Raw genomic sequence first — 12,972 nt, forward strand, 5'->3', positions numbered from 1 at the left:
CGAAAATTTGGAAACAGACTAAATGTCCACCATTTGAAAGGCCCGGAGAAACTATGACACCTTCACCTTCACGTAGTAGATTAATGAGCTACGTATTCTAGTCATTCGAAAAAGAATGAGGCCGCTCTTCACGGAAGAAGTGAATTTTGAAAACCACTAGTCAGACTCTGACTCCTGATCAGTAACTCTAGTGCCTTCCCTTCTCATTCAAGAAATTATTGGACTTCCCTAGTGGTCCAGTGGTTAAGACTCTGCGCTTCCACTGCAGGGGTCGCGGGTTTCTGGTGGGGGGTCTACGATCCCGCATGCTGCGCTGCGCCGCCAAAAAAAAAAGAAAATAAAATCTCAAGTCCTTAAAGTGACATATACTCCTCTGCCATCTGGCCCACTTCAAACGGTTTTCACCGCTGCTTCCCTCGGTTCACCTTCCCAGCCTCAAGTAGGCGGGGCAGTCCTGCTTCAGGACTTGTCGCCTGCTGCTCCCTTTGCCTGGAATGCTTCATGCACTGCGTCAGACCAGTGCTGCTCTATTCCTCATCCCCTTTGGCTCTTTGCACAGATGTCACTATCTCATTGAGGCCTTTCTTGGCCTTTCAGTTTAGGATTGCAACTCCCCATCTCCAGTTATCTGCACAGCATCTATCGAGACTAAACAGCTATATTGAGTATAAAGTTATACGTTCATTGTATATTTCAGGAAGATGCACAAGGACGTGGTGCCAGTGGTTGCCTTTGGGAAGAACAATTGGGGGGAGTAGGGTAAGATGGAAATTTATCCTTTTCTCTCTCTCTCTTTTTTTTTTTTTTGCTGAGAACACTAAGTTTTTTCTTTTCTTCTTCTTGAGATCCATTCTGGCAATCCTGTCCCTCTCTAATCTCCCCTTTTTCTGTTGCTTCCTTTCACATCACCTTGCATATTTCCTTTATGGCTCTGATCACATTCTGTAATTGCTTTATGTGTTTAGTTATTTGTTGCCTGTCTCCCTCACAGGAGTATGAGTTCCATGAGGGTAGGAGCCCTGTTAATCTTGACACCACTTTGTTCCCAGAAACTATTACATGTTTGTTGAATTAGTAAGTTTTTTAAATTGAAGTATAGTTGATTTACAGTGTTGTGTTAGTTTCAGGTGTACAGCACAGTGATTCATTTATACATATACATATATTCTTTTTCAGATGCTTTTCCCTTATAGGTTACTTTTCTTTATTTTTCCCCTCTCCTATTTGCATTAAAAAATGATAGCATCAGAGAGTCCAAGTTTGTGGCACAAACATGTAGTGAGCACGTTCCCTGTGCCAGTCATTGTGATAGGCCCTGGGGTAGAGAGACTGAAGGCAGGACACTGTTCCCAAGGACTTGGGGTGGTAGTTTAGTGGAGAGAATAAAGTACACAAATTGGCCTGGCCTACTAAGGGAAAGGGGAAGCCAGAGGAAGAGGGACAGCACATCTCAAGGCGTGCAGACTTAACAGAACGTGACGGCCGTCCAGAGCCCTCAGAATGGCACGGATGGGCCCATCGACGGTGGAAAGTGAAGATTAAAGAAAAGAGGCAGAAAAAAGAAGGGCAGCCTGCAGAAAGCATTTGATGCCAGGCTAAGGGGTTTGGCCATTATCCAAGGAGTGGGAGACATTGCAAGGTTTGGGTTTTTTTGTTTTGTTTTGTTTTCTGCTGTGCGGTTTGTGGGATCTTAGTTCCCTGACCAGGGACTGAACCTGGGCCCTCAGCAGTGAGAGTTCGGAGTCCTCACCGCTGGACCGCCAGGGAATCCCGTACGGTCTTAATTAAGGGATGATGTGCTGAGATCTCAACCTCATGAAGATCTTTCTCCCATGAGAACTGAAGAGGCACGAGGCCAGAGGTGAGAGACTTGCGGCCTACAGATGTTTGCTTTGGTCGGGATTTTTTTAAAGTTGCCAAAACAAGCACGTGGAGCAACCGAGAACACCGTAGGGAAACTGTTAGTATCTTTTCAAAGCTAAATAGATACTCCATGACTCAGTAATGCCACTCCTAGAAACATACCCAACAAAAATGCTTAGGCCTGTTCACAAGAAGACATGAAATAGAATATTCATATCTGAGCTATTTTATAGGCCCAAACTGGCAGCAACTTGAATGCCCACCAACAGGAGAATGGATGAATAAATGGAAAAGTATGAACAATAAGAAACAGCTGTCTGCAACTGCACACAAGAGGTGGATGAATCTCACAGGCACGATGTTGAGAGAAAGATGCCAGCCCACAGTACTTGTGATCCTGTTCATACACTGTACTGAGGCAGGCACAACGAATATAGTCTGTCTGAAGTCAGGATAGTAGTGGGGGTAGGTGGGGGGGGAGTGACTGGAACAGAGCAGCGGAGGGCTTTAGGGAGCTGGCCATCTTCCATTTCTTTTTTTTTTTCTTTTTTTTTTTTTTTGCGGTACGCAGGCCTCTCACTGCTGTGGCCTCTCCCGTTGCGGAGCACAAGCTCCGGACGCACAGGCTCAGCGGCCATGGCTCACAGGCCCAGCCGCTCCGCGGCATGTGGGATCTTCCTGGACCGGGGCACGAACCCGTGTCCCCTGCATCGGCAGGCGGACTCTCAACCACTGCGCCACCAGGGAAGCCCCATCTTCCATTTCTTGATCTGGATGTTACTTGTAACTGTTGTGTTCGCCCTGTGAATATTCATTGAGCTGTGCACTTAATGTATACATTTCTGGCTAGATACCAGCAGTAAAGTTTTAAAGACTTTTTCGGCAACATGTCAAAATCAGATGATTTCACATACAAATTGAGCTCTTCAGCTTCTCCTGGCCTCCCTTGTGTGTGCATTCCACAGGCTGCACTTGACCTTATAACTTGCAAGGAGGCTTCCTTTCTCCAGAGTGCCAGGGTCCCAGTGCTGCTGATTTTTCTCACCTGTGTCTTCTGCCGAGCCTCCAGAGGCAGTTTGAGATGCCTGTGTGTGAGCGTGCATGATTATAGATGCCACCTTTTATATTTCTGTTTATTTTTGGAAGAAATATTTATGTGGCTCAAAATTCCAAGTGCAAAATGATTGCTGAGGGCATCCCTGGTGGCGCAGTGGTTGAGAGTCCGCCTGCCAATGCAGGGGACATGGGTTTGTGCCCTGGTCCGGGAAGATCCCACGTGCCGCGGAGTGGCTGGGCCCATGAGCCATGGCACGTCCGGAGCCTGTGCTCCGCAATGAGGGGGCCGCAGCAGTGAGAGGCCCGCGTACCGCAAAAAAAAAAAAAAAAAGATTGCTAAGAAGTCTCCATTCCACTTCTGTCCCCCCCAGATGTCTGGTTCTCTCAAGGAGGAGCCAATGTTGCTGCTTCTTGTGGATCCTTCCAGACATATTTTATGCACATACAAGCAAATATATGTGTATATATATTTTTTTCCTTCCTTTTTCTCATTTTTCACACTGTTTGACAACTTGCATTTTTCACTTAATGGAGTTTGTTTCCTACGAGTACTTATAAGATTCCTCCTTCTTTTTATTGCTGCATTGTAGTCCACTGTATAGATGTGCCAAACATTTTAAAACCAATTCTCTATTGACTGGACTTTTCGAATTGCGCCCAGGCTTTCGTTCCCACAAAGGACGCTGCAGTGAATAACCACGTATGTACACGTCACGTGGCACGTTGTATAAAACAACAAAATGTTCTTGCAAGTCCTGACTTAAATTATTTCTATTATAGAGTTCACTTACGTCTTTGAAAACTTAAGATAAGGTTGGAATGTTTAATGCTTAGAGGTTTTAAACAACTATAAATCTGAAACTAACTTTTGAACCCCCAAATCTCTACAAAACCAATAAAATGTAAACCAACAGCATTAACATGAAGAATGAGTTTTGCTAAAAGCAAACTGCTGCACGCCTATGGTGTTTGGCCCATATGATCTCTGTGGCGTTTGTTCTGGCACCTTATGTGTACAATTGACAAGCGATCATTCATTCAGCCCTTTGTGGTGCGACTTAGGTTTCGTGTGATATAGATAACACCATTTATGAATTAAAATCATCTATAGTTTTATAGATGCTTTTACAATTACCTGTAAAACTGTGGAAAGCTGGCCCCACTTGGGGCCAAACCTAAACACGCACCCAACACAGGCACAAAAATAGGCAATGCTTGGTCAAAAGTAGCAGTCTATGCTGGGTGATCCTGAATGTCGACGATCACCTGAACACACAAAATTTTAAAAAAAATCCCCAAGAGGGCTTCCCTGGTGGCGCAGTGGTTGAGAGTCTGCCTGCCGATGCAGGGGACACGGGTTCGTGCCCCGGTCCGGGAAGATCTCACATGCCGCGGAGTGGCTGGGCCCGTGAGCCATGGCCTCTGAGCCTGCGCGTCCGGAGCCTGTGCTCTACAACGGGAGAGGCCACAACAGTGAGAGGCCCGTGTACCGCAGAAAAAAAAAAAAAAAAGAAATCCCCAAGAACCTTCAGGACCTTTGTATACATTCACAGAAGTATGCTTACCACCACTCCACCCTGGGGTCCACGTGTCCCGCTTTGGAAAATCACGCGTTGATTCAGCCTGGTCGATGAGGAGCTGATTGCAGGAATTTTAGTTTATTTTATTCATTTATTTATTTTGGCTGCGCTGTGCAGCATACAGGATCTTAGTTCCCTAACCAGGAATGAACCTGTGCCTGCTGCAGTGGAAGCGTGGAGTCCTAACCACTGGACCACCAGGGAAGTCGCTCTCTTTTTTTTTTTCCCAAGGGATTTCAGAAAAAAGAATTACAAGCATAATGTAGGGCAGAATTGGTGGTGATAGACAAAGTTAAACAGTTTGCCTACCCAATGCCAGGTGCTGTCCTAGACCTAGGGATATAGTGGTGAACACAAGAGTCAAGTTGCCTGTCCTCATGGGGCTTCCATTCTAGTGGGAGTACAAATAAAAAAGGTAATGAGATTCCTTCACAGGGTGGCAGTGCCTTGAAGGAAGAAAACTGTCACAATATAGAATGTGCTGGAGGCACACTGAATGGGGCTAGTAGATGGGATAGTCAGGAGGGGTCTCTGGGGAGAGAAGTGAAGGGTAAGATGACCTGGCCTCTGGGGGATCTGAGGGAGAAGCCTCTGGACAGAGGAGACAGCTCCTACAAAGGTCCTGAGGTAGGATTGACCTTGGCGTGTTGGAAGGAGAGATTAATTAACTACGTGTTGTAGTTAGAGAAGAAAGCAGTGGCCAGGATGTGAGGGCAGTGGCGGAGCTATGAAGGGGACTTATGTCACTGATCTGGACTCCAAGTAGAGGTCAGGCTGAGAGGTTGGGATGTGAAGTCTGGTTGCTGCGAGGAGGCATGGGAGACCAGAGGAGACATTTTAATGTTGTCTACGCAACGAGTGAATAGGATGTTGGCTGTGGGGATGCAGATCAGTGGAGGGAGGGATTTGGGATGTGTTTTGGTGGAGGTAACTGGCAGGATTCTTCAGTGGATTGGGTGGGAGGGAGAGGAGGGAGAGTTTCGGCTAGGAGTAATAGAAACCCAAATCAGCATAAACAATAAGAAGGTGGATTACCTCCCATGACAGAGTGTTCCAGACTGGGGGATTCAGCGGCTTACTGTATTATCACAGTCTCAGGTTCTTTTCTGCCTTTTGCTGTGCTCCTGGCTGCTATAGACTCCTTCTTCTGAGTTGGCTTCATCCTCAGTCTGGAAGTGCAATTCCAGATGTCACATCCAGATTTATAGCATCCAGGCAAAGCATGTCTCTTTTCCCAGAAGCCCTCACTTGATTGCCTTTACTTACTGGTCAGAACTGGGTCACACGCAAGGGGGGATGGGATACTCTTAGAGCAAATCAAGTCCACCCCTCGAGTCGGGGGTAGGGCCAGGAGTAGAGGGCGTGGATGCCTGAACAAAATACAGGCCCTGTGAGGAAGGACAAAGAAGGGAATGGGCTGATCATCATCTGTGTCCTGTAGGCTGTGTCGATGGGGAGCCACTCACCAGGTTGGGGACACAAGGGGCTTGAGGGGAAGCAGGTGGGTTTGGTGTTGACACTTTGAGTTTGAGGTGCTTAGGGAACATCCAGTGTTCAGCAGGCAGTTGGATCTACAGGTCTGGAGCTCTGGGGAAGGACACAGCTTGAAAGAAGTGATGTGCTGTGAGGGCTGAGACCACAGGTATGTGGATAGTCAAATAGGGATTGGAAAGTGTCTACTACACTGACAACTAAGGATGTCACCCACTGTCCTGATGGAGCAGTTTCAGTGAGTGGTAGGGAGGGAACCAGACTTAAGTTAAAGAGAGTAGAAAGGGAGAAGTGGGAAGAGTTCCAGACCCTATTGTGCTGTGCTGAATTGTACTGTATCCCAAGAAGCCCAGTCTCTGGGCCAGTTTGTCCATGTGGTGAAGATGGAAGCTAAACTAGGGCAGGTGTGAGCCTGTGAGCAAAAGGTGCGAAGGGAGGTGATGGTCAGAGCACTTGAATGCCTATTGTTCACTGCTCTGCTGGATATCCAAGTTGCTGCAGAAAGATGAGATGCAAAGGACGCAGATGAAAGCAAAGATACAGGCCCTGATACAGGAGCTCTCAAGGACCACTATGCTCAATGAGTTGGCCAGAAATGCCCCAACACAAACAAAGAGCCCAAAGATGACTACTAGACATAGAACTTACCATGCAGTATATATTTCTAGCCTGCTTGCAAACTTTACGGATACATGACTATATAAATACTTGTTATTAGATAAGATCATTGGAATTATTGTTATAAGCTTTCCCTTCCAGCAGTCCACAGTATCAATTGTTATTTTAGAAAGAACACTAAGAAAAAAATTGGAAACTGGAAAATTGTCACATTATTCTTTCCTGCTCCCTAGTTGAGTTTGGCTTTCCAAATATGAAAAGGAAATGTCTTAATCTGTTTGGGCTGCTGTAACAGACATGCCATAGACTGAATGGCTTATAAAAGACAGAAATATATTTCTCACCATTCTGGAGGCTAGAAAGCTCAAGATCAAGGTGCTGGCAGATTCATTGTCTGGTGAGAACCCACTTCCTGGTTCATAGATGGCTGTCTTGAGCTGTGTCCTCAAGTGGCAGGAGGGGGAAAGCAGCTCTCTGGGGTCTCTTTTATAAGGGCACTAATCCTATTCATGAAGGCTCCACACCCATGACCTAATCACCCCAAAGGCCCCACCTCCTAACACCATCACATGAAGGATTATGTTTCAACTTTTGAATTTTGGAGGAACACAAATATTCCGTCTATAGCAGGAACACTCCCTGCATCTCTTCCAGATTGCTCAGCTTCTGTGGCTTCAAAAAAGAATCACCCCTTCAAATGGGCAGCCACTTTGTAATATTTGAGGCTTGAGCAGAAAGAGTCTACTCCATCATTAAGGGGCACTTGTTCTACCCAACTCTTGAAATCACATGAAAGTGTTCAAGGTTTCCCTGGCTTGTGTGAACTCTAAAAACAGAGACAAAAAAAAAAAAATTAATTAATTAAATAAAATAAAAGCAGAGGCAATGGTGTAGATGTGTTCAGCTGACATGGTTTGAGGGTTGCCCCATTCATAAACCTACAGGAGGAAGCTGTCCCAAATTTGGTGAGATGTTGCCCCACATCTGTGGTTTGGAGTGTTGGCTAGAATAACAATTAAAAGCAGAAAAAAAATGTTTTCTTAATTCTACTTTTACATTTTTCAGATAATAATAATAATAAAAAAGATTTCTTTCTGAATCCTTTCTTAGTTTGTAACTGACACATTGTAATTGATGAAGAACTCCCTTTGGTGTAATTTTCATTAAGGAAAAAATGGGAAGAAAGGGATCAGAATGTGACATTTCATTACAGTTAAATGATATAGAATGTGATTCCCATCTGAATGACCTCTCATTTTCCTTTCCATTCAGAGAATAATTAGCAAAAATAGATGAGTCTTAGATATCTTTTCCTGCTTTTTGAGCCCAAGTGTAATCCAGTTTAATTCTCTGACTTATGGTCTTTACTTCACATCATTTGGCATAATTTTCCTGTCGCTTGTATTGATCATATTTGCACGTCATACAATGCTCTTTGCTCCTTTCAGTGATACTAGGCTATGTGATCAGCTCAGCCTACCACGTTGTGTATGAAATACCATAAATTTAGGTTCGATCTAAAAAGAGCTTTCCTATTACCAAAAGTTACCTGTCCTGTTAACTGGACCAGCAAAGTTATTCTTGCCATTAACAGCCCTAAGTGGGATGAGTGATCTCAGACTTGTAGATTCACTGAATCTACCTGTGTGCTTGTCTTGTATACAAGACATGGTGAAACTTGATGTGGAACCTTCCACCTCTCTCATCTCTGAGCCAACCTAAGGGAAAAGAGAATTGCCTCTTCCGGTGTAGTGCTAGTAAGTTCACGGTTGGTGGGAGGGCATCAGAAAGCTGTATTTTTCTCTCTTTCTTTTGGAAATTTCTAACAGAGACCCATTAATCTAGTGTATTTTTCCAGGGGTGTGAGATGAAAAGAATGAAGTATATGAAGTCCTTCGTTAGTTCTTACATGCTCGAGCCGCACACTAGATCAGGCCCCTTTGTATTTAATAGCATCCTGCACTACATTTTTAAAGTTGAAGTATAGTTGATTTACAAGGTTCTGTTAGTTTCAGGTGTACAGCAAGGTGACTCAGTTATTTATATATATATATATATATATATATCTCTTCTTTTCTCTTATAGGTTGTTACAAAATATTGCGTACGGTTCCCTGTGCTCTACAGTAGGCCCTGTTAGTTACCTATTTTATATATAGTAGTGTGTAAATGTTAATCCCAAACTCCTAGTTTATCCCTCCCTCCTCATATTACATAAAAAATATATATATATATATTTATTTATTTGGTTGCACAGGGTCTTAGTTGTGGCAGGCGGGCTCCTTAGCTGTGGCTGGTGGGCTCCTTAGTTGCAGCACGTGGGCTCCTTAGTTTGTGGCATGCGAACTCTTAGTTTCGGCATGTGTGTGGGATCTAGTTCCCTGACCAGGGATCGAACCAGGGACCCCCTTCGTTGGGAGGGCAGAGTCTTACCCACCGCGCCACTGGGGAAGTCCCCCTCCTCGTACGACATTTTTGAAAAACAATTTTAAATGGTGCACATAACGTTATTATTTCATCCATAACCCTATTATATTTTATTTTATTTCTTTTAAAGGACCACTCTGACTGCTCTGGGTCTTAGAGGCTCAAGGGCAGAAGCAGGGAGACCCGTTTCGATGTCTTTTACTTATTTATTTTTATTTTTTATTTTTTTGGCCGTGCCATGCGCGGCTTGGGGGATCCTATTTCCCCAACCAGGGATCGAACCTGCGCCCTCGGCAGGGACAGGACAGAGTCCTAACCACTGGACCGCCAGGGAATTCCCACCCTCTTTTATTTTATGTTATTTACTAACAATCTAATGAGCACCCATAAACCTGTCATCCCGCCTGGGAACTAGGAGAGCGGCAGTTGCTTAGATGAATCTGTGTGCACCTTCTAAACACTTGTATGCTGCAATTATTTTATTTTATTTTTATTTTGCGGTACGTGGGCCTCTCCCGTTGCGGAGCACAGGCTCCGGACGCGCAGGCTCAGCGGCCATGGCTCACGGTACCAGCCGCTCCGCGGCATGTGGGATCTTCCCGGACCGGGGCACGAACCCGCGTCCCCTGAATCGGCAAGCGGACTCTCAACCACTGCGCCACCACGGAAGCCCTTCTGGCAATTACTGACAGTACTTACAGTTATTTGTTTAGTTAAGCCCCAGGAGAACAAGGACTGAGGACATTTGGTTCCTCAACATATTATACTGAGCAAGGCTTCGCTGGTGGCACAGTGGTTAAGAATCTGCCTGACAAGGCAGGGGACGCGGGTTCAAGCCCTGGTCCACGAAGATCCCACATGCTGTGGAGCAACTAAGCCCGTGTGCCACAACTACTGAGCCCACGCGCCTACAGCCCGTGCTCCACAGCAAGAGAGGCCATCGCAATGAAAAGCCCCTGCACCGCACCGAAGGGTAGCCCCCGCTCACCACCACTAGAGAAAGCCTGCGTGCAGCAATGAAGACCCATCGCAGCCAAAAATAAAAAAATAAATAATTTTTTAAAAAATAAATCAATATTCTATTTAAAAATATTATATCCTGCAGTTAGTAAAGTGTCTGAGACACAGAAGCCTTTAATCCCTTTAAATTAAACATTTTTTAATCTTTAAAATTAAAAAAAATTTTAATTGTGGTAAAAACCCACTGCATAAAACTCACCTGCCTTAAGTGTAAAATTCAATGATTCTTAGTAAGTCTACACAGTTGTGCAATCCTCACCACTATCCAGTTTTAGAACATGCAAATCACCTGGAAAAAAATCCCTGCTGTCCTTTCTCAGCCAATCTTGATCACATCGTCAGCCCCAGGCAGATTAACTTTCTGTTACTATAGTTTAAAATCTACTCCTCAAAGGACACCTCTAAAAGAATGAAACGATAAACCACAGACTGAGAAAATATTTGTAAAGGATATACCAAAGAGAGGACTTGTGTCCAGAATGAACTCAAAGCTCTATACTAAGAAAATAAACAACTCAGTAAAAAAGGGGGCAAAAGATTTGAACAGATACTTCATCAAGGAAGATATAAGAATGACAAATAGGCATGTAAAAACCTGCTCAATATTAGTAGTCACTAGGGAAATGCAAATATAGCAAAAAACTGTAGTGAGATGCAACAACACACCTATTAGAATGACTAAGATTTAAAAGACTGACCATGCGAGTATTGGTGAGAATGTAGAGGAACTGGACTCAAATTCTTCCAAAATGTTAATGTAATAAGAGACAAAGCAAGGCTATGGAAATGGTCCAGATTAAAGGAGGCCAAAGAGACATGTTAATTAAATGCAATGCCTGACCCTGGGCTAGATCTTGTAATGGAGGGAAAATGTTACAAAGGACATTATTCAGTCAACTGACAAAACTGGAACGAACACAAATGGCAGATTAAAGTATTGTATCAATGTCAACTTCACTGAAGTTGATGAATGTACTGTGATTATATAAGGGAATATTCTTAGTGGTATTTTGAAAGAGATAAAGCAAATGGGCTAAAATGTTAATGTTAAAGTAGGTGAATATAAAAAAAGGGTACTGGGTGTTCTTGATACCATTTATATTTTTTGTAATTTTTCTCAGTTTGAAATTATTTTAGAATAATTTTTTAAAAAGAAAAAGCTAATGACAGTTTTATTTAGGGATAAATTTCTGGACATAGTAAAAGCCTGTGAAAATTTGAGGTCTAAATGAAATTTATTGCACTAATAACAATAAGAAGATTAATTTTTAACCTGTTGAATTTTGCATATTCAGAAGGGCTTAGCATAACAAAGAGACAAAAATAAAAACATTTTAAAGGTTATTTGGCTGTAGCAATATTTTTCTTAAATTGAGGTGAAATCCACATGACATGAATTAACCATTTTAAAGCATACAGTCCAGTGGCATTTAGTACATTCACAATGTTGTTCGACCACCATCTAGCAATAACCTCGCTGCTTTTAAAGATATTTAACATTTGCATTTAAAAATTTTGCAGAAATGCTTTTTTAAAACTAGTTAAACAAGTTTAACAAGTTTAAAAAACAACAAAATAGCTTGAATTACAATCTATGATATTTTCCTCTCTGATTACTTCCTCACACACATACACACCACACACACACACACACACACACACACACACACACACACACACACACAAGAATGCTTGAACATTCAACTACGTTAAAATGCAGTTTTCCAAGAGATCCTAATACTTCATTCATCGTTAGCTATCTTGGACCTAAAACTGGCTGCCAACATATGGACATGTCCAGTCCTCTGACAGCCACTGAGCAATATGGTGGCTATAAAATTTGTGCAAATGAGGTATCTGCCTGCGCTTAGTTTGTGACAGCCAGTTACTGAAATAAACACTGCAGATTTTTACCTAAGTTACTCTGAATATTGATGTACCCCTAGTTCCCGGTGGAAAGATAGTCTGTTCTTTGATTCAACCTGGTATGTGATCATCATCATCATTTTCATTTAGTAAAACCAAGCGGGCAAAGCTAAGAAGAGGTAAATTCAGTTCCTGCTAAATTGTTTCTTCTCTTTGTCCCCTCTGTTTTCCCTGTTTTGGGAATAGTTGAGGCAATCTCATTTTCACTTTGCATTTCAGTGTTGCCTTCTGGGTGTGCCTGTCTTGAGAAGACTCTGCCTCAGGTGGGCCACCCTCAGTCACTGGCCCTAAATCGCTCAGTTCTGGGCACGTCTCTGGTCCCTGCTGACACTCCTCTGAGTCTCTGACGGAGAGTTGGTCTCTATTAGAGTACTCATTTCTCCAATTTCAGTCGTGATTGGTTTAAAATCAACATAAAAGTCACTGATACAGGGCTTGCTAAACACATTCTCTGAAGTCCTATGAAGAGGAATTGTTGTATTATGTTAGAGGTTCCAAGACTTGTTTGTTCTGAACAAGAAATGGTTTGATGGAAACCCCCAATGGTGTTAGTATTTTCTGCCAGTCTTGCTCTGGACTGAAATCCATTTGTGACATTATCACAGTCTTTATTTTCTATGGGACGGATACTTTTTTCTTTTTAACTTGACGGCCTAGTGTGGTACTCGGATGGTGTTGGCAGCCTTTGTTAGCGCACTTCTTAAGAGCTGCCCAGATGGAGCAATAGGAGAGAGCTGAGTTGTTCACACTGGCCAGGTACAGCTGGTCCTCTCCTACCACTGTTGTACAGTCCAGGACATTCTCCAGGGTTTTCTGTCAAATTCTCATCTCACCAGGAATTGGTGATCCTCCTCCTGCGGGGATGTGGCACTGGGATGGGGTGTGGTACGGGTGGGGAGCAGGCGATGCTCTCCTCTTCCGCCTGAAAAGCAGAGACTGGGGGCCGGGAGATGGAGGCCGGAGGATCTGCTGTCACTTTTCACGAGGTGGTT

Source organism: Stenella coeruleoalba (assembly GCF_951394435.1).
Source record: "Stenella coeruleoalba genome assembly, chromosome: 5".
NCBI classification, from domain to species: Eukaryota; Metazoa; Chordata; class Mammalia; order Artiodactyla; family Delphinidae; genus Stenella; species Stenella coeruleoalba.